Source organism: Electrophorus electricus, chromosome 13 (genome assembly GCF_041902795.1).
Source record: "Electrophorus electricus isolate QZ-2024a chromosome 13, ASM4190279v1, whole genome shotgun sequence".
NCBI classification, from domain to species: Eukaryota; Metazoa; Chordata; class Actinopteri; order Gymnotiformes; family Gymnotidae; genus Electrophorus; species Electrophorus electricus.
Genome location: NC_137509.1, coordinates 19610375 through 19631175, shown reverse-complemented (window position 1 = coordinate 19631175; position 20801 = coordinate 19610375). Strand labels below are relative to the sequence as shown.

The 20801-nt window shown below is 36.7% G+C and overlaps 6 non-coding genes and 18 pseudogenes across 6 annotated transcripts; all 24 read right to left on the bottom strand.

The window, feature by feature from the left end:
• Nucleotides 1-565: 565 nt before the first annotated feature.
• Nucleotides 566-684, bottom strand: LOC145648408 (5S ribosomal RNA). The gene has a single exon (XR_014116459.1). It is a non-coding gene; the product is annotated as a 5S ribosomal RNA (ribosomal RNA).
• Nucleotides 685-1474: 790 nt separating this feature from the next.
• LOC145648397 (5S ribosomal RNA) lies at nucleotides 1475-1593 on the bottom strand. The gene has a single exon (XR_014116458.1). It is a non-coding gene; the product is annotated as a 5S ribosomal RNA (ribosomal RNA).
• Nucleotides 1594-2383: 790 nt separating this feature from the next.
• On the bottom strand, nucleotides 2384-2502 carry LOC145648386 (5S ribosomal RNA). Its single transcript, XR_014116456.1, has one exon. It is a non-coding gene; the product is annotated as a 5S ribosomal RNA (ribosomal RNA).
• Nucleotides 2503-3040: 538 nt separating this feature from the next.
• LOC145648375 (5S ribosomal RNA) lies at nucleotides 3041-3159 on the bottom strand. The gene has a single exon (XR_014116455.1). It is a non-coding gene; the product is annotated as a 5S ribosomal RNA (ribosomal RNA).
• Nucleotides 3160-3950: 791 nt separating this feature from the next.
• On the bottom strand, nucleotides 3951-4069 carry LOC145650572 (5S ribosomal RNA; annotated as a pseudogene).
• A 791-nt stretch (nucleotides 4070-4860) lies between these two features.
• On the bottom strand, nucleotides 4861-4979 carry LOC145648364 (5S ribosomal RNA). The gene has a single exon (XR_014116454.1). It is a non-coding gene; the product is annotated as a 5S ribosomal RNA (ribosomal RNA).
• A 1451-nt stretch (nucleotides 4980-6430) lies between these two features.
• Nucleotides 6431-6549, bottom strand: LOC145648391 (5S ribosomal RNA; annotated as a pseudogene).
• Nucleotides 6550-6901: 352 nt separating this feature from the next.
• Nucleotides 6902-7020, bottom strand: LOC145650490 (5S ribosomal RNA; annotated as a pseudogene).
• A 352-nt stretch (nucleotides 7021-7372) lies between these two features.
• Nucleotides 7373-7491, bottom strand: LOC145648183 (5S ribosomal RNA; annotated as a pseudogene).
• A 790-nt stretch (nucleotides 7492-8281) lies between these two features.
• LOC145646362 (5S ribosomal RNA) lies at nucleotides 8282-8400 on the bottom strand (annotated as a pseudogene).
• A 1105-nt stretch (nucleotides 8401-9505) lies between these two features.
• LOC145648804 (5S ribosomal RNA) lies at nucleotides 9506-9624 on the bottom strand (annotated as a pseudogene).
• Nucleotides 9625-10415: 791 nt separating this feature from the next.
• On the bottom strand, nucleotides 10416-10534 carry LOC145648390 (5S ribosomal RNA; annotated as a pseudogene).
• Nucleotides 10535-10886: 352 nt separating this feature from the next.
• On the bottom strand, nucleotides 10887-11005 carry LOC145650489 (5S ribosomal RNA; annotated as a pseudogene).
• Nucleotides 11006-11357: 352 nt separating this feature from the next.
• On the bottom strand, nucleotides 11358-11476 carry LOC145649612 (5S ribosomal RNA; annotated as a pseudogene).
• A 569-nt stretch (nucleotides 11477-12045) lies between these two features.
• LOC145646361 (5S ribosomal RNA) lies at nucleotides 12046-12164 on the bottom strand (annotated as a pseudogene).
• A 1105-nt stretch (nucleotides 12165-13269) lies between these two features.
• Nucleotides 13270-13388, bottom strand: LOC145649912 (5S ribosomal RNA; annotated as a pseudogene).
• Nucleotides 13389-14179: 791 nt separating this feature from the next.
• Nucleotides 14180-14298, bottom strand: LOC145649865 (5S ribosomal RNA; annotated as a pseudogene).
• A 352-nt stretch (nucleotides 14299-14650) lies between these two features.
• LOC145650487 (5S ribosomal RNA) lies at nucleotides 14651-14769 on the bottom strand (annotated as a pseudogene).
• Nucleotides 14770-15121: 352 nt separating this feature from the next.
• On the bottom strand, nucleotides 15122-15240 carry LOC145648352 (5S ribosomal RNA). Its single transcript, XR_014116452.1, has one exon. It is a non-coding gene; the product is annotated as a 5S ribosomal RNA (ribosomal RNA).
• A 790-nt stretch (nucleotides 15241-16030) lies between these two features.
• On the bottom strand, nucleotides 16031-16149 carry LOC145648338 (5S ribosomal RNA; annotated as a pseudogene).
• A 666-nt stretch (nucleotides 16150-16815) lies between these two features.
• LOC145647985 (5S ribosomal RNA) lies at nucleotides 16816-16934 on the bottom strand (annotated as a pseudogene).
• A 1106-nt stretch (nucleotides 16935-18040) lies between these two features.
• LOC145646360 (5S ribosomal RNA) lies at nucleotides 18041-18159 on the bottom strand (annotated as a pseudogene).
• A 666-nt stretch (nucleotides 18160-18825) lies between these two features.
• LOC145650599 (5S ribosomal RNA) lies at nucleotides 18826-18944 on the bottom strand (annotated as a pseudogene).
• An 884-nt stretch (nucleotides 18945-19828) lies between these two features.
• LOC145646359 (5S ribosomal RNA) lies at nucleotides 19829-19947 on the bottom strand (annotated as a pseudogene).
• Nucleotides 19948-20801: the final 854 nt, after the last annotated feature.

Here is a 20801-nt window from a genome sequence, read left to right as displayed (position 1 = left end):
AAAGTGATGCAAAAAAAACGTACAACATCTGCTATTCCCAGGTGCTAACAGATAGTTTGAGTTAATTATTCACTGCACTTCAAATTTGAACATGATAGCTTGAACATAAATTAAAGGGATGCAATACAATCTTACAGCACCTGCGATTCCCTGCTACTAAAATATTTCTATTTAATCTGTACACTTCACATACAAGCTTGTCAGTTGCAGATTAAAGTAAAGTGATGCAACAAAAACTTACAGCATCTGCTATTCCCAGGTGCTAACAGATAGTTTTTTTAATTAATCACTGCATTTCACATCCTAGCATGTCATCTTGACAGTAAATTAAAGTGATTCAAGAAAAGCTTACAGCATCTCGTAGTCCAAGGTGCTAACAGATAGTTTTTGATGAATCACTGCACTTCACATTCAGGCATGTGAGTTGGAGAGTAAATGAAAGTGATGCAAAAAAAACTTACAGCATCTGCTATTCCCAGGTGCTAACAGATAGTTTTTTTTATTAATCACTGCACTTCACATTTGAGCATGTCAGCTTGAAAGTAAATTAAAGTGATGCAATAAAAGCTTACAGCACCTGGTATTCCTAGGTAGGGTCCCACCTCAGTACTATCCAGGCCCAAACTTGCTTAGCTTCCAAGGTCAGATGAGATTGGGCGTTCTCAAGCTGGTGTGGCCGTAAGCCTTAAACACTTACTCAAATTTCCTAATCATAGCAAATATGATCAAAGACCAATCTGACAATTTTTTTTATTAATCCCTGCACTTGACATTCTAGAATGTTATCTTGAATGTAAATTAAATGATGCAATAAAAGCTTACAACATCTGGTATATGGAGGCACTAACAGACAGTTTTTTGATGAATCACTGCACTTCACATTCAGGCATGTGAGTTGGAGAGTAAATGAAAGTGATGCAAAAAAAATGTACAGCATCTGCTATTCCCAGGTGCTATCAGATAGTTTGAGTTAATTATTCACTGCACTTCAAATTTGAACATGATAGCTTGAACATACATTAAAGGGATGCAATACAATCTTACAGCACCTGCTATTCCCTGGTACTAAAATATTTCTATTTAATCTGTACACTTCACTTACAAGCTTGTCAGTTGCAGATTAAAGTAAAGTGATGCAACAAAAACTTACAGCATCTGCTATTCCCAGGTGCTAACAGATAGTTTTTTTAATTAATCACTGCACTTCACATCCTAGCATGTCATCTTGAAAGTAAATTAAAGTGATGCAAGAGAAGCTTACCGCATCTCGTAGTCCAAGGTGCTAACAGACAGTTTTTGATGAATCACTGCACTTCACATTCAGGCATGTGAGTTGGAGAGTAAATGAAAGTGATGCAAAAAAAACTTACAGCATCGGCTATTCCCAGGTGCTAACAGATAGTTTTTTTTATTAATCACTGCACTTCACATTTGAGCATGTCAGCTTGAAAGTAAATTAAAGTGATGCAAGAAAAGCTTACAGCACCTGGTATTCCTAGGTAGGGTCCCACCTCAGTACTATCCAGGCCCAAACTTGCTTAGCTTCCAAGGTCAGATGAGATTGGGCGTTCTCAAGCTGGTGTGGCCGTAAGCCTTAAACACTTACTCAAATTGCCTAATCATAGCAAATATGATCAAAGACCAATCTGACAATTTTTTTTATTAATCCCTGCACTTGACATTCTAGAATGTTATCTTGAATGTAAATTAAATGATGCAATAAAAGCTTACAACATCTGGTATACGGAGGCACTAACAGACAGTTTTTTGATGAATCACTGCACTTCACATTCAGGCATGTGAGTTGGAGAGTAAATGAAAGTGATGCAAAAAAAACGTACAACATCTGCTATTCCCAGGTGCTAACAGATAGTTTGAGTTAATTATTCACTGCACTTCAAATTTGAACATGATAGCTTGAACATAAATTAAAGGGATGCAATACAATCTTACAGCACCTGCGATTCCCTGCTACTAAAATATTTCTATTTAATCTGTACACTTCACATACAAGCTTGTCAGTTGCAGATTAAAGTAAAGTGATGCAACAAAAACTTACAGCATCTGCTATTCCCAGGTGCTAACAGATAGTTTTTTTAATTAATCACTGCATTTCACATCCTAGCATGTCATCTTGACAGTAAATTAAAGTGATTCAAGAAAAGCTTACAGCATCTCGTAGTCCAAGGTGCTAACAGATAGTTTTTGATGAATCACTGCACTTCACATTCAGGCATGTGAGTTGGAGAGTAAATGAAAGTGATGCAAAAAAAACTTACAGCATCTGCTATTCCCAGGTGCTAACAGATAGTTTTTTTTATTAATCACTGCACTTCACATTTGAGCATGTCAGCTTGAAAGTAAATTAAAGTGATGCAATAAAAGCTTACAGCACCTGGTATTCCTAGGTAGGGTCCCACCTCAGTACTATCCAGGCCCAAACTTGCTTAGCTTCCAAGGTCAGATGAGATTGGGCGTTCTCAAGCTGGTGTGGCCGTAAGCCTTAAACACTTACTCAAATTTCCTAATCATAGCAAATATGATCAAAGACCAATCTGACAATTTTTTTTATTAATCCCTGCACTTGACATTCTAGAATGTTATCTTGAATGTAAATTAAATGATGCAATAAAAGCTTACAACATCTGGTATATGGAGGCACTAACAGACAGTTTTTTGATGAATCACTGCACTTCACATTCAGGCATGTGAGTTGGAGAGTAAATGAAAGTGATGCAAAAAAAATGTACAGCATCTGCTATTCCCAGGTGCTATCAGATAGTTTGAGTTAATTATTCACTGCACTTCAAATTTGAACATGATAGCTTGAACATACATTAAAGGGATGCAATACAATCTTACAGCACCTGCTATTCCCTGGTACTAAAATATTTCTATTTAATCTGTACACTTCACATACAAGCTTGTCAGTTGCAGATTAAAGTAAAGTGATGCAACAAAAACTTACATTTTTTTATTAATCACTGCACTTCACATTTGAGCATGTCAGCTTGAAAGTAAATTAAAGTGATGCAATAAAAGCTTACAGCACCTGGTATTCCTAGGTAGGGTCCCACCTCAGTACTATCCAGGCCCAAACTTGCTTAGCTTCCAAGGTCAGATGAGATTGGGCGTTCTCAAGCTGGTGTGGCCGTAAGCCTTAAACACTTACTCAAATTTCCTAATCATAGCAAATATGATCAAAGACCAATCTGACAATTTTTTTTATTAATCCCTGCACTTGACATTCTAGAATGTTATCTTGAATGTAAATTAAATGATGCAATAAAAGCTTACAACATCTGGTATATGGAGGCACTAACAGACAGTTTTTTGATGAATCACTGCACTTCACATTCAGGCATGTGAGTTGGAGAGTAAATGAAAGTGATGCAAAAAAAAATGTACAGCATCTGCTATTCCCAGGTGCTATCAGATAGTTTGAGTTAATTATTCACTGCACTTCAAATTTGAACATGATAGCTTGAACATACATTAAAGGGATGCAATACAATCTTACAGCACCTGCTATTCCCTGGTACTAAAATATTTCTATTTAATCTGTACACTTCACATACAAGCTTGTCAGTTGCAGATTAAAGTAAAGTGATGCAACAAAAACTTACAGCATCTGCTATTCCCAGGTGCTAACAGATAGTTTTTTTAATTAATCACTGCACTTCACATCCTAGCATGTCATCTTGACAGTAAATTAAAGTGATTCAAGAAAAGCTTACAGCATCTCGTAGTCCAAGGTGCTAACAGATAGTTTTTGATGAATCACTGCACTTCACATTCAGGCATGTGAGTTGGAGAGTAAATGAAAGTGATGCAAAAAAAACTTACAGCATCGGCTATTCCCAGGTGCTAACAGATAGTTTTTTTTATTAATCACTGCACTTCACATTTGAGCATGTCAGCTTGAAAGTAAATTAAAGTGATGCAAGAAAAGCTTAAAGCACCTGGTATTCCTAGGTAGGGTCCCACCTCAGTACTATCCAGGCCTAAACTTGCTTAGCTTCCAAGGTCAGATGAGATTGGGCGTTCTCAAGCTGGTGTGGCCGTAAGCCTTAAACACTTACTCAAATTGCCTAATCATAGCAAATATGATCAAAGACCAATCTGACAATTTTTTTTATTAATCCCTGCACTTGACATTCTAGAATGTTATCTTGAATGTAAATTAAATGATGCAATAAAAGCTTACAACATCTGGTATACGGAGGCACTAACAGACAGTTTTTTGATGAATCACTGCACTTCACATTCAGGCATGTGAGTTGGAGAGTAAATGAAAGTGATGCAAAAAAAACGTACAGCATCTGCTATTCCCAGGTGCTAACAGATAGTTTGAGTTAATTATTCACTGCACTTCAAATTTGAACATGATAGCTTGAACATAAATTAAAGGGATGCAATACAATCTTACAGCACCTGCTATTCCCTGGTACTAAAATATTTCTATTTAATCTGTACACTTCACATACAAGCTTGTCAGTTGCAGATTAAAGTAAAGTGATGCAACAAAAACTTACAGCATCTGCTATTCCCAGGTGCTAACAGATAGTTTTTTTAATTAATCACTGCACTTCACATCCTAGCATGTCATCTTGAAAGTAAATTAAAGTGATGCAAGAGAAGGTTACAGCATCTCGTAGTCCAAGGTGCTAACAGATAGATTTTTGAGGAATCACTGCACTTCACATTCAGGCATGTGAGTTGGAGAGTAAATGAAAGTGATGCAAAAAAAACTTACAGCATCTGCTATTCCCAGGTGCTAACAGATAGTTTTTTTTATTAATCACTGCACTTCACATTTGAGCATGTCAGCTTGAAAGTAAATTAAAGTGATGCTATAAAAGCTTACAGCACCTGGTATTCCTAGGTAGGGTCCCACCTCAGTACTATCCAGGCCCAAACTTGCTTAGCTTCCAAGGTCAGATGAGATTGGGCGTTCTCAAGCTGGTGTGGCCGTAAGCCTTAAACACTTACTCAAATTTCCTAATCATAGCAAATATGATCAAAGACCAATCTGACAATTTTTTTTATTAATCCCTGCACTTGACATTCTAGAATGTTATCTTGAATGTAAATTAAATGATGCAATAAAAGCTTACAACATCTGGTATACGGAGGCACTAACAGACAGTTTTTTGATGAATCACTGCACTTCACATTCAGGCATGTGAGTTGGAGAGTAAATGAAAGTGATGCAAAAAAAACGTACAGCATCTGCTATTCCCAGGTGCTAACAGATAGTTTGAGTTAATTATTCACTGCACTTCAAATTTGAACATGATAGCTTGAACATAAATTAAAGGGATGCAATACAATCTTACAGCACCTGCTATTCCCTGGTACTAAAATATTTCTATTTAATCTGTACACTTCACATACAAGCTTGTCAGTTGCAGATTAAAGTAAAGTGATGCAAAAAAAACTTACAGCATCTGCTATTCCCAGGTGCTAACAGATAGTTTTTTTAATTAATCACTGCACTTCACATCCTAGCATGTCATCTTGAAAGTAAATTAAAGTGATGCAAGAGAAGGTTACAGCATCTTGTAGTCCAAGGTGCTAACAGATAGATTTTTGAGGAATCACTGCACTTCACATTCAGGCATGTGAGTTGGAGAGTAAATGAAAGTGATGCAAAAAAAACTTACAGCATCTGCTATTCCCAGGTGCTAACAGATAGTTTTTTTAATTAATCACTGCATTTCACATCCTAGCATGTCATCTTGACAGTAAATTAAAGTGATGCAAGAGAATCTTACAGCATCTCGTAGTCCAATGTGCTAACATATAGTTTTTTGATGAATCACTGCACTTCACATTCAGGCATGTGATTTGGAGAGTAAATGAAAGTGATGCAAAAAAAACTTACAGCATCTGCTATTCCCAGGTGCTAACAGATAGTTTGAGTTAATTATTCACTGCACTTCAAATTTGAACATGATAGCTTGAACATAAATTAAAGGGATGCAATACAATATTACAGCACCTGCTATTCCCTGGTACTAAAATATTTCTATTTAATCTGTACACTTCACATACAAGCTTGTCAGTTGCAGATTAAAGTAAAGTGATGCAACAAAAACTTACAGCATTTGCTATTCCCACGTGCTAACAGATAGTTTTTTTAATTAATCACTGCACTTCACATCCTAGCATGTCATCTTGAAAGTAAATTAAAGTGATGCAAGAGAAGCTTACAGCATCTCGTAGTCCAAGGTGCTAACAGATAGATTTTTGAGGAATCACTGCAGTTCACATTCAGGCATGTGAGTTGGAGAGTAAATGAAAGTGATGCAAAAAAAACTTACAGCATCTGCTATTCCCAGGTGCTAACAGATAGTTTTTTTTATTAATCACTGCACTTCACATTTGAGCATGTCAGCTTGAAAGTAAATTAAAGTGATGCAAGAAAAGCTTACAGCACCTGGTATTCCTAGGTAGGGTCCCACCTCAGTACTATCCAGGCCCAAACTTGCTTAGCTTCCAAGGTCAGATGAGATTGGGCATTCTCAAACTGGTGTGGCCGTAAGCCTTAAACACTTACTCAAATTGCCTAATCATAGCAAATATGATCAAAGACCAATCTGACAATTTTTTTTATTAATCCCTGCAATTGACATTCTAGAATGTTATCTTGAATGTAAATTAAATGATGCAATAAAAGCTTACAACATCTGGTATACGGAGGAAGTAACAGACAGTTTTTTGATGAATCACTGCACTTCACATTCAGGCACGTGAGTTGGAGAGTAAATGAAAGTGATGCAAAAAAAACTTACAGCATCTGCTATTCCCAGGTGCTAACAGATAGTTTTTTTTATTAATCACTGCACTTCACATTTGAGCATGTCAGCTTGAAAGTAAATTAAAGTGATGCAAGAAAAGCTTACAGCACCTGGTATTCCTAGGTAGGGTCCCACCTCAGTAGTATCCAGGCCCAAACTTGCTTAGCTTCCAAGGTCAGATGAGATTGGGCATGCTCAAACTGGTGTGGCCGTAAGCCTCAAACACTTACTCAAATTGCCTAATCATAGCAAATATGATCAAAGACCAATCTGACAATTTTTTTTATTAATCCCTGCACTTGACATTCTAGAATGTTATCTTGAATGTAAATTAAATGAAACAATAAAAGCTTACAACATCTGGTATACGGAGGCACTAACAGACAGTTTTTTGATGAATCACTGCACTTCACATTCAGGCATGTGAGTTGGAGAGTAAATGAAAGTGATGCAAAAAAAACTTACAGCATCTGCTATTCCCAGGTGCTAACAGATAGTTTTTTATATTAATCACTGCACTTCACATTTGAGCATGTCAGCTTGAAAGTAAATTAAAGTGATGCAAGAAAAGCTTACAGCACCTGGTATTCCTAGGTAGGGTCCCACCTCAGTACTATCCAGGCCCAAACTTGCTTAGCTTCCAAGGTCAGAGGAGATTGGGCGTTCTCAAGCTGGTGTGGCCGTAAGCCTTCAACACTTACTCAAATTGCCTAATCATAGCAAATATGATCAAAGACCAATCTGACAATTTTTTTTATTAATCCCTGCACTTGACGTTCTAGAATGTTATCTTGAATGTAAATTAAATGATGCAATAAAAGCTTACAACATCTTGTATACGGAGGCACTAACAGACAGTTTTTTGATGAATCACTGCACTTCACATTCAGGCATGTGAGTTGGAGAGTAAATGAAAGTGATGCAAAAAAAACTTACAAAATCTGCTATTCCCAGGTGCTAACAGATAGTTTGAGTTAATTATTCACTGCACTTCAAATTTGAACATGATAGCTTGAAAATAAATTAAAGGGATGCAAACAATCTTACAGCACCTGCTATTCCCTGGTACTAAAATATTTCTATTTAATCTGTACACTTCACATACAAGCTTGTCAGTTGCAGATTAAAGTAAAGTGATGCAACAAAAACTTACAGCATCTGCTATTCCCAGGTGCTAACAGATAGTTTTTTTAATTAATCACTGCACTTCACATCCTAGCATGTCATCTTGAAAGTAAATTAAAGTGATGCAAGAGAAGCTTACAGCATCTCGTAGTCCAAGGTGCTAACAGATAGATTTTTGAGGAATCACTGCACTTCACATTCAGGCATGTGAGTTGGAGAGTAAATGAAAGTGATGCAAAAAAAACTTACAGCATCTGCTATTCCCAGGTGCTAACAGATAGTTTTTTTTATTAATCACTGCACTTCACATTTGAGCATGTCAGCTTGAAAGTAAATTAAAGTGATGCAAGAAAAGCTTACAGCACCTGGTATTCCTAGGTAGGGTCCCACCTCAGTACTATTCAGGCCCAAACTTGCTTAGCTTCCAAGGTCAGATGAGATTGGGCGTTCTCAAGCTGGTGTGGCCGTAAGCCTTAAACACTTACTCAAATTGCCTAATCATAGCAAATATGATCAAAGACCAATCTGACAATTTTTTTTATTAATCCCTGCACTTGTCATTCTAGAATGTTATCTTGAATGTAATTAAATGATGCAATAAAAGCTTACAATACGGAGCTGGTATGCTGAGGCACTAATTATTCACTGCACTTCAAATTTGAACATGATAGCTTGAACATAAATTAAAGGGATGCAAACAATCTTACAGCACCTGCTATTCCCTGGTACTAAAATATTTCTATTTAATCTGTACACTTCACATACAAGCTTGTCAGTTGCAGATTAAAGTAATGTGATGCGACAAAAACTTACAGCATCTGCTATTCCCAGGTGCTAACAGATAGTTTTTTTAATTAATCACTGCATTTCACATCCTAGCATGTCATCTTGACAGTAAATTAATGTGATGCAAGAGAAGCTTACAGCATCTCGTAGTCCAATGTGCTAACATATAGTTTTTTGATGAATCACTGCACTTCACATTCAGGCATGTGAGTTGGAGAGTAAATGAAAGTGATGCAAAAAAAACTTACAGCATCTGCTATTCCCAGGTGCTAACAGATAGTTTGAGTTAATTATTCACTGCACTTCAAATTTGAACATGATAGCTTGAACATAAATTAAAGGGATGCAATACAATCTTACAGCACCTGCTATTCCCTGGTACTAAAATATTTCTATTTAATCTGTACACTTCACATACAAGCTTGTCAGTTGCAGATTAAAGTAAAGTGATGCAACAAAAACTTACAGCATTTGCTATTCCCAGGTGCTAACAGATAGTTTTTTTAATTAATCACTGCACTTCACATCCTAGCATGTCATCTTGAAAGTAAATTAAAGTGATGCAAGAGGAGCTTACAGCATCTCGTAGTCCAAGGTGCTAACAGATAGATTTTTGAGGAATCACTGCACTTCACATTCAGGCATGTGAGTTGGAGAGTAAATGAAAGTGATGCAAAAAAAACTTACAGCATCTGCTATTCCCAGGTGCTAACAGATAGTTTTTTTTATTAATCACTGCACTTCACATTTGAGCATGTCAGCTTGAAAGTAAATTAATGTGATGCAAGAAAAGCTTACAGCACCTGGTATTCCTAGGTAGGGTCCCACCTCAGTACTATCCAGGCCCAAACTTGCTTAGCTTCCAAGGTCAGATGAGATTGGGCATTCTCAAGCTGGTGTGGCCGTAAGACTTCAACACTTACTCAAATTGCCTAATCATAGCAAATATGATCAAAGACCAATCTGACAATTTTTTTTATTAATCCCTGCACTTGACATTCTAGAATGGTATCTTGAATGTAAATTAAATGATGCAATAAAAGCTTACAACATCTGGTATACGGAGGCACTAACAGAAAGTTTTTTGATGAATCACTGCACTTCACATTCAGGCATGTGAGTTGGAGAGTAAATGAAAGTGATGCAAAAAAAACTTACAGCATCTGCTATTCCCAGGTGCTAACAGATAGTTTGAGTTAATTATTCACTGCACTTCAAATTTGAACATGATAGCTTGAACATAAATTAAAGGGATGCAATACAATCTTACAGCACCTGCTATTCCCTGGTACTAAAATATTTCTATTTAATCTGTACACTTCACATACAAGCTTGTCAGTTGCAGATTAAAGTAAAGTGATGCAACAAAAACTTACAGCATTTGCTATTCCCACGTGCTAACAGATAGTTTTTTTAATTAATCACTGCACTTCACATCCTAGCATGTCATCTTGAAAGTAAATTAAAGTGATGCAAGAGAAGCTTACAGCATCTCGTAGTCCAAGGTGCTAACAGATAGATTTTTGAGGAATCACTGCAGTTCACATTCAGGCATGTGAGTTGGAGAGTAAATGAAAGTGATGCAAAAAAAACTTACAGCATCTGCTATTCCCAGGTGCTAACAGATAGTTTTTTTTATTAATCACTGCACTTCACATTTGAGCATGTCAGCTTGAAAGTAAATTAAAGTGATGCAAGAAAAGCTTACAGCACCTGGTATTCCTAGGTAGGGTCCCACCTCAGTACTATCCAGGCCCAAACTTGCTTAGCTTCCAAGGTCAGATGAGATTGGGCATTCTCAAACTGGTGTGGCCGTAAGCCTTAAACACTTACTCAAATTGCCTAATCATAGGAAATATGATCAAAGACCAATCTGACAATTTTTTTTATTAATCCCTGCAATTGACATTCTAGAATGTTATCTTGAATGTAAATTAAATGATGCAATAAAAGCTTACAACATCTGGTATACGGAGGAAGTAACAGACAGTTTTTTGATGAATCACTGCACTTCACATTCAGGCACGTGAGTTGGAGAGTAAATGAAAGTGATGCAAAAAAAACTTACAGCATCTGCTATTCCCAGGTGCTAACAGATAGTTTTTTTTATTAATCACTGCACTTCACATTTGAGCATGTCAGCTTGAAAGTAAATTAAAGTGATGCAAGAAAAGCTTACAGCACCTGGTATTCCTAGGTAGGGTCCCACCTCAGTAGTATCCAGGCCCAAACTTGCTTAGCTTCCAAGGTCAGATGAGATTGGGCATGCTCAAACTGGTGTGGCCGTAAGCCTCAAACACTTACTCAAATTGCCTAATCATAGCAAATATGATCAAAGACCAATCTGACAATTTTTTTTATTAATCCCTGCACTTGACATTCTAGAATGTTATCTTGAATGTAAATTAAATGATACAATAAAAGCTTACAACATCTGGTATACGGAGGCACTAACAGACAGTTTTTTGATGAATCACTGCACTTCACATTCAGGCATGTGAGTTGGAGAGTAAATGAAAGTGATGCAAAAAAAACTTACAGCATCTGCTATTCCCAGGTGCTAACAGATAGTTTTTTATATTAATCACTGCACTTCACATTTGAGCATGTCAGCTTGAAAGTAAATTAAAGTGATGCAAGAAAAGCTTACAGCACCTGGTATTCCTAGGTAGGGTACCACCTCAGTACTATCCAGGCCCAAACTTGCTTAGCTTCCAAGGTCAGAGGAGATTGGGCGTTCTCAAGCTGGTGTGGCCGTAAGCCTTCAACACTTACTCAAATTGCCTAATCATAGCAAATATGATCAAAGACCAATCTGACAATTTTTTTTATTAATCCCTGCACTTGACGTTCTAGAATGTTATCTTGAATGTAAATTAAATGATGCAATAAAAGCTTACAACATCTTGTATACGGAGGCACTAACAGACAGTTTTTTGATGAATCACTGCACTTCACATTCAGGCATGTGAGTTGGAGAGTAAATGAAAGTGATGCAAAAAAAACTTACAAAATCTGCTATTCCCAGGTGCTAACAGATAGTTTGAGTTAATTATTCACTGCACTTCAAATTTGAACATGATAGCTTGAAAATAAATTAAAGGGATGCAAACAATCTTACAGCACCTGCTATTCCCTGGTACTAAAATATTTCTATTTAATCTGTACACTTCACATACAAGCTTGTCAGTTGCAGATTAAAGTAAAGTGATGCAACAAAAACTTACAGCATCTGCTATTCCCAGGTGCTAACAGATAGTTTTTTTTATTAATCACTGCACTTCACATTTGAGCATGTCAGCTTGAAAGTAAATTAAAGTGATGCAAGAAAAGCTTACAGCACCTGGTATTCCTAGGTAGGGTCCCACCTCAGTACTATTCAGGCCCAAACTTGCTTAGCTTCCAAGGTCAGATGAGATTGGGCGTTCTCAAGCTGGTGTGGCCGTAAGCCTTAAACACTTACTCAAATTGCCTAATCATAGCAAATATGATCAAAGACCAATCTGACAATTTTTTTTATTAATCCCTGCACTTGTCATTCTAGAATGTTATCTTGAATGTAATTAAATGATGCAATAAAAGCTTACAATACGGAGCTGGTATGCTGAGGCACTAATTATTCACTGCACTTCAAATTTGAACATGATAGCTTGAACATAAATTAAAGGGATGCAAACAATCTTACAGCACCTGCTATTCCCTGGTACTAAAATATTTCTATTTAATCTGTACACTTCACATACAAGCTTGTCAGTTGCAGATTAAAGTAATGTGATGCGACAAAAACTTACAGCATCTGCTATTCCCAGGTGCTAACAGATAGTTTTTTTAATTAATCACTGCATTTCACATCCTAGCATGTCATCTTGACAGTAAATTAATGTGATGCAAGAGAAGCTTACAGCATCTCGTAGTCCAATGTGCTAACATATAGTTTTTTGATGAATCACTGCACTTCACATTCAGGCATGTGAGTTGGAGAGTAAATGAAAGTGATGCAAAAAAAACTTACAGCATCTGCTATTCCCAGGTGCTAACAGATAGTTTGAGTTAATTATTCACTGCACTTCAAATTTGAACATGATAGCTTGAACATAAATTAAAGGGATGCAATACAATCTTACAGCACCTGCTATTCCCTGGTACTAAAATATTTCTATTTAATCTGTACACTTCACATACAAGCTTGTCAGTTGCAGATTAAAGTAAAGTGATGCAACAAAAACTTACAGCATTTGCTATTCCCAGGTGCTAACAGATAGTTTTTTTAATTAATCACTGCACTTCACATCCTAGCATTTCATCTTGAAAGTAAATTAAAGTGATGCAAGAGGAGCTTACAGCATCTCGTAGTCCAAGGTGCTAACAGATAGATTTTTGAGGAATCACTGCACTTCACATTCAGGCATGTGAGTTGGAGAGTAAATGAAAGTGATGCAAAAAAAACTTACAGCATCTGCTATTCCCAGGTGCTAACAGATAGTTTTTTTTATTAATCACTGCACTTCACATTTGAGCATGTCAGCTTGAAAGTAAATTAATGTGATGCAAGAAAAGCTTACAGCACCTGGTATTCCTAGGTAAGGTCCCACCTCAGTACTATCCAGGCCCAAACTTGCTTAGCTTCCAAGGTCAGATGAGATTGGGCATTCTCAAGCTGGTGTGGCCGTAAGACTTCAACACTTACTCAAATTGCCTAATCATAGCAAATATGATCAAAGACCAATCTGACAATTTTTTTTATTAATCCCTGCACTTGACATTCTAGAATGGTATCTTGAATGTAAATTAAATGATGCAATAAAAGCTTACAACATCTGGTATACGGAGGCACTAACAGAAAGTTTTTTGATGAATCACTGCACTTCACATTCAGGCATGTGAGTTGGAGAGTAAATGAAAGTGATGCAAAAAAAACTTACAGCATCTGCTATTCCCAGGTGCTAACAGATAGTTTGAGTTAATTATTCACTGCACTTCAAATTTGAACATGATAGCTTGAACATAAATTAAAGGGATGCAATACAATCTTACAGCACCTGCTATTCCCTGGTACTAAAATATTTCTATTTAATCTGTACACTTCACATACAAGCTTGTCAGTTGCAGATTAAAGTAAAGTGATGCAACAAAAAATTACAGCATTTGCTATTCCCACGTGCTAACAGATAGTTTTTTTAATTAATCACTGCACTTCACATCCTAGCATGTCATCTTGAAAGTAAATTAAAGTGATGCAAGAGAAGCTTACAGCATCTCGTAGTCCATGGTGCTAACAGATAGATTTTTGAGGAATCACTGCACTTCACATTCAGGCATGTGAGTTGGAGAGTAAATGAAAGTGATGCAAAAAAAACTTACAGCATCTGCTATTCCCAGGTGCTAACAGATAGTTTTTTTTATTAATCACTGCACTTCACATTTGAGCATGTCAGCTTGAAAGTAAATTAAAGTGATGCAAGAAAAGCTTACAGCACCTGGTATTCCTAGGTAGGGTCCCACCTCAGTACTATCCAGGCCCAAACTTGCTTAGCTTCCAAGGTCAGAGGAGATTGGGCATTCTCAAACTGGTGTGGCCGTAAGCCTTAAACACTTACTCAAATTGCCTAATCATAGCAAATATGATCAAAGACCAATCTGACAATTTTTTTTATTAATCCCTGCAATTGACATTCTAGAATGTTATCTTGAATGTAAATTAAATGATGCAATAAAAGCTTACAACATCTGGTATACGGAGGAACTAACAGACAGTTTTTTGATGAATCACTGCACTTCACATTCAGGCACGTGAGTTGGAGAGTAAATGAAAGTGATGCAAAAAAAACTTACAGCATCTGCTATTCCCAGGTGCTAACAGATAGTTTTTTTTATTAATCACTGCACTTCACATTTGAGCATGTCAGCTTGAAAGTAAATTAAAGTGATGCAAGAAAAGCTTACAGCACCTGGTATTCCTAGGTAGGGTCCCACCTCAGTAGTATCCAGGCCCAAACTTGCTTAGCTTCCAAGGTCAGATGAGATTGGGCATGCTCAAACTGGTGTGGCCGTAAGCCTCAAACACTTACTCAAATTGCCTAATCATAGCAAATATGATCAAAGACCAATCTGACAATTTTTTTTATTAATCCCTGCACTTGACATTCTAGAATGTTATCTTGAATGTAAATTAAATGATGCAATAAAAGCTTACAACATCTGGTATACGGAGGCACTAACAGACAGTTTTTTGATGAATCACTGCACTTCACATTCAGGCATGTGAGTTGGAGAGTAAATGAAAGTGATGCAAAAAAAACTTACAGCATCTGCTATTCCCAGGTGCTAACAGATAGTTTTTTATATTAATCACTGCACTTCACATTTGAGCATGTCAGCTTGAAAGTAAATTAAAGTGATGCAAGAAAAGCTTACAGCACCTGGTATTCCTAGGTAGGGTCCCACCTCAGTACTATCCAGGCCCAAACTTGCTTAGCTTCCAAGGTCAGATGAGATTGGGCGTTCTCAAGCTGGTGTGGCCGTAAGCCTTAAACACTTACTCAAATTGCCTAATCATAGCAAATATGATCAAAGACCAATCTGACAATTTTTTTTATTAATCCCTGCACTTGACGTTCTAGAATGTTATCTTGAATGTAAATTAAATGATGCAATAAAAGCTTACAACATCTTGTATACGGAGGCACTAACAGACAGTTTTTTGATGAATCACTGCACTTCACATTCAGGCATGTGAGTTGGAGAGTAAATGAAAGTGATGCAAAAAAAACTTACATCATCTGCTATTCCCAGGTGCTAACAGATAGTTTGAGTTAATTATTCACTGCACTTCAAATTTGAACATGATAGCTTGTAAATAAATTAAAGGGATGCAAACAATCTTACAGCACCTGCTATTCCCTGCTACTAAAATATTTCTATTTAATCTGTACACTTCACATACAAGCTTGTCAGTTGCAGATTAAAGTAAAGTGATGCAACAAAAACTTACAGCATCTGCTATTCCCAGGTGCTAACAGATAGTTTTTTTAATTAATCACTGCACTTCACATCCTAGCATGTCATCTTGAAAGTAAATTAAAGTGATGCAAGAGAAGCTTACAGCATCTCGTAGTCCAAGGTGCTAACAGATAGATTTTTGAGGAATCACTGCACTTCACATTCAGGCATGTGAGTTGGAGAGTAAATGAAAGTGATGCAAAAAAAACTTACAGCATCTGCTATTCCCAGGTGCTAACAGATAGTTTTTTTTATTAATCACTGCACTTCACATTTGAGCATGTCAGCTTGAAAGTAAATTAAAGTGATGCAAGAAAAGCTTACAGCACCTGGTATTCCTAGGTAGGGTCCCACCTCAGTACTATTCAGGCCCAATCTTGCTTAGCTTCCAAGGTCAGATGAGATTGGGCGTTCTCAAGCTGGTGTGGCCGTAAGCCTTAAACACTTACTCAAATTGCCTAATCATAGCAAATATGATCAAAGACCAATCTGACAATTTTTTTTATTAATCCCTGCACTTGACATTCTAGAATGTTATCTTGAATGTAATTAAATGATGCAATAAAAGCTTACAATACGGAGCTGGTATACGGAGGCACTAATTATTCACTGCACTTCAAATTTGAACATGATAGCTTGAACATAAATTAAAGGGATGCAAACAATCTTACAGCACCTGCTATTCCCTGGTACTAAAATATTTCTATTTAATCTGTACACTTCACATACAAGCTTGTCAGTTGCAGATTAAAGTAAAGTGATGCAACAAAAACTTACAGCATCTGCTATTCCCAGGTGCTAACAGATAGTTTTTTTAATTAATCACTGCACTTCACATCCTAGCATGTCATCTTGAAAGTAAATTAAAGTGATGCAAGAGAAGCTTACAGCATCTCGTAGTCCAAGGTGCTAACAGATAGATTTTTGAGGAATCACTGCACTTCACATTCAGGCATGTGAGTTGGAGAGTAAATGAAAGTCATGCAAAAAAAACTTACAGCATCTGCTATTCCCAGGTGCTAACAGATAGTTTTTTTTATTAATCACTGCACTTCACATTTGAGCATGTCAGCTTGAAAGTAAATTAAAGTGATGCAAGAAAAGCTTACAGCACCTGGTATTCCTAGGTAGGGTCCCACCTCAGTACTATTCAGGTCCAAACTTGCTTAGCTTCCAAGGTCAGATGAGATTGGGCGTTCTCAAGCTGGTGTGGCCGTAAGCCTTAAACAATTACTCAAATTGCCTAATCATAGCAAATATGATCAAAGACCAATCTGACAATTTTTTTTATTAATCCCTGCACTTGACATTCTAGAATGTTATCTTGAATGTAATTAAATGATGCAATAAAAGCTTACAATACGGAGCTGGTATACTGAGGCACTAATTATTCACTGCACTTCAAATTTGAACATGATAGCTTGAACATAAATTAAAGGGATGCAAACAATCTTACAGCACCTGCTATTCCCTGGTACTAAAATATTTCTATTTAATCTGTACACTTCACATACAAGCTTGTCAGTTGCAGATTAAAGTAAAGTGATGCAACAAAAACTTACAGCATCTGCTATTCCCAGGTGCTAACAGATAGTTTTTTTAATTAATCACTGCATTTCACATCCTAGCATGTCATCTTGACAGTAAATTAAAGTGATGCAAGAGAAGCTTACAGCATCTCGTAGTCCAATGTGCTAACATATAGTTTTTTGATGAATCACTGCACTTCACATTCAGGCATGTAGGTTGGAGAGTAAATGAAAGTGATGCAAAAAAAAACTTACAGCATCTGCTATTCCCAGGTGCTAACAGATAGTTTGAGTTAATTATTCACTGCACTTCAAATTTGAACATGATAGCTTGAACATAAATTAAAGGGATGCAATACAATCTTACAGCACCTGCTATTCCCTGGTACTAAAATATTTCTATTTAATCTGTACACTTCACATACAAGCTTGTCAGTTGCAGATTAAAGTAAAGTGATGCAACAAAAACTTACAGCATTTGCTATTCCCAGGTGCTAACAGATAGTTTTTTTAATTAATCACTGCACTTCACATCCTAGCATGTCATCTTGAAAGTAAATTAAAGTGATGCAAGAGAAGCTTACAGCATCTCGTAGTCCAAGGTGCTAACAGATAGATTTTTGAGGAATCACTGCACTTCACATTCAGGCATGTGAGTTGGAGAGTAAATGAAAGTGATGCAAAAAAAACTTACAGCATCTGCTATTCCCAGGTGCTAACAGATAGTTTTTTTTATTAATCACTGCACTTCACATTTGAGCATGTCAGCTTGAAAGTAAATTAAAGTGATGCAAGAAAAGCTTACAGCACCTGGTATTCCTAGGTAGGGTCCCACCTCAGTACTATTCAGGCCCAAACTTGCTTAGCTTCCAAGGTCAGATGAGATTGGGCGTTCTCAAGCTGGTGTGGCCGTAAGCCTTAAACACTTACTCAAATTGCCTAATCATAGCAAATATGATCAAAGACCAATCTGACAATTTTTTTTATTAATCCCTGCACTTGACATTCTAGAATGTTATCTTGAATGTAATTAAATGATGCAATAAAAGCTTACAATACGGAGCTGGTATACGGAGGCACTAATTATTCACTGCACTTCAAATTTGAACATGATAGCTTGAACATAAATTAAAGGGATGCAAACAATCTTACAGCACCTGCTATTCCCTGGTACTAAAATATTTCTATTTAATCTGTACACTTCACATACAAGCTTGTCAGTTGCAGATTAAAGTAAAGTGATGCAACAAAAACTTACAGCATTTGCTATTCCCAGGTGCTAACAGATAGTTTTTTTAATTAATCACTGCACTTCACATCCTAGCATGTCATCTTGAAAGTAAATTAAAGTGATGCAAGAGAAGCTTACAGCATCTCGTAGTCCAAGGTGCTAACAGATAGATTTTTGAGGAATCACTGCACTTCACATTCAGGCATGTGAGTTGGAGAGTAAATGAAAGTGATGCAAAAAAAACTTACAGCATCTGCTATTCCCAGGTGCTAACAGATAGTTTTTTTTATTAATCACTGCACTTCACATTTGAGCATGTCAGCTTGAAAGTAAATTAAAGTGATGCAAGAAAAGCTTACAGCAACTGGTATTCCTAGGTAGGGTCCCACCTCAGTACTATTCAGGCCCAACCTTGCTTAGCTTCCAAGGTCAGATGAGATTGGGCGTTCTCAAGCTGGTGTGGCCGTAAGCCTTAAACACTTACTCAAATTGCCTAATCATAGCAAATATGATCAAAGACCAATCTGACAATTTTTTTTATTAATCCCTGCACTTGACATTCTAGAATGTTATCTTGAATGTAATTAAATGATGCAATAAAAGCTTACAATACGGAGCTGGTATACTGAGGCACTAATTATTCACTGCACTTCAAATTTGAACATGATAGCTTGAACATAAATTAAAGGGATGCAAACAATCTTACAGCACCTGCTATTCCCTGGTACTAAAATATTTCTATTTAATCTGTACACTTCACATACAAGCTTGTCAGTTGCAGATTAAAGTAAAGTGATGCAACAAAAACTTACAGCATCTGCTATTCCCAGGTGCTAACAGATAGTTTTTTTAATTAATCACTGCATTTCACATCCTAGCATGTCATCTTGACAGTAAATTAAAGTGATGCAAGAGAAGCTTACAGCATCTCGTAGTCCAATGTGCTAACATATAGTTTTTTGATGAATCACTGCACTTCACATTCAGGCATGTAGGTTGGAGAGTAAATGAAAGTGATGCAAAAAAAACTTACAGCATCTGCTATTCCCAGGTGCTAACAGATAGTTTGAGTTAATTATTCACTGCATTTCAAATTTGAACATGATAGCTTGAACATAAATTAAAGGGATGCAATACAATCTTACAGCACCTGCTATTCCCTGGTACTAAAATATTTCTATTTAATCTGTACACTTCACATACAAGCTTGTCAGTTGCAGATTAAAGTAAAGTGATGCAACAAAAACTTACAGCATCTGCTATTCCCAGGTGCTAACAGATAGTTTTTTTTATTAATCACTGCACTTCACATTTGAGCATGTCAGCTTGAAAGTAAATTAAAGTGATGCAAGAAAAGCTTACAGCACCTGGTATTCCTAGGTAGGGTCCCACCTCAGTACTATTCAGGCCCAAACTTGCTTAGCTTCCAAGGTCAGATGAGATTGGGCGTTCTCAAGCTGGTGTGGCCGTAAGCCTTAAACACTTACTCAAATTGCCTAATCATAGCAAATATGATCAAAGACCAATCTGACAATTTTTTTTATTAATCCCTGCACTTGACATTCTAGAATGTTATCTTGAATGTAATTAAATGATGCAATAAAAGCTTACAATACGGAGCTGGTATACGGAGGCACTAATTATTCACTGCACTTCAAATTTGAACATGATAGCTTGAACATAAATTAAAGGGATGCAAACAATCTTACAGCACCTGCTATTCCCTGGTACTAAAATATTTCTATTTAATCTGTACACTTCACATACAAGCTTGTCAGTTGCAGATTAAAGTAAAGTGATGCAACAAAAACTTACAGCATCTGCTATTCCCAGGTGCTAACAGATAGTTTTTTTAATTAATCACTGCATTTCACATCCTAGCATGTCATCTTGACAGTAAATTAAAGTGATGCAAGAGAAGCTTACAGCATCTCGTAGTCCAATGTGCTAACATATAGTTTTTTGATGAATCACTGCACTTCACATTCAGGCATGTAGGTTGGAGAGTAAATGAAAGTGATGCAAAAAAAACTTACAGCATCTGCTATTCCCAGGTGCTAACAGATAGTTTGAGTTAATTATTCACTGCACTTCAAATTTGAACATGATAGCTTGAACATAAATTAAAGGGATGCAATACAATCTTACAGCACCTGCTATTCCCTGGTACTAAAATATTTCTATTTAATCTGTACACTTCACATACAAGCTTGTCAGTTGCAGATTAAAGTAAAGTGATGCAACAAAAACTTACAGCATTTGCTATTCCCAGGTGCTAACAGATAGTTTTTTTTATTAATCACTGCACTTCACATTTGAGCATGTCAG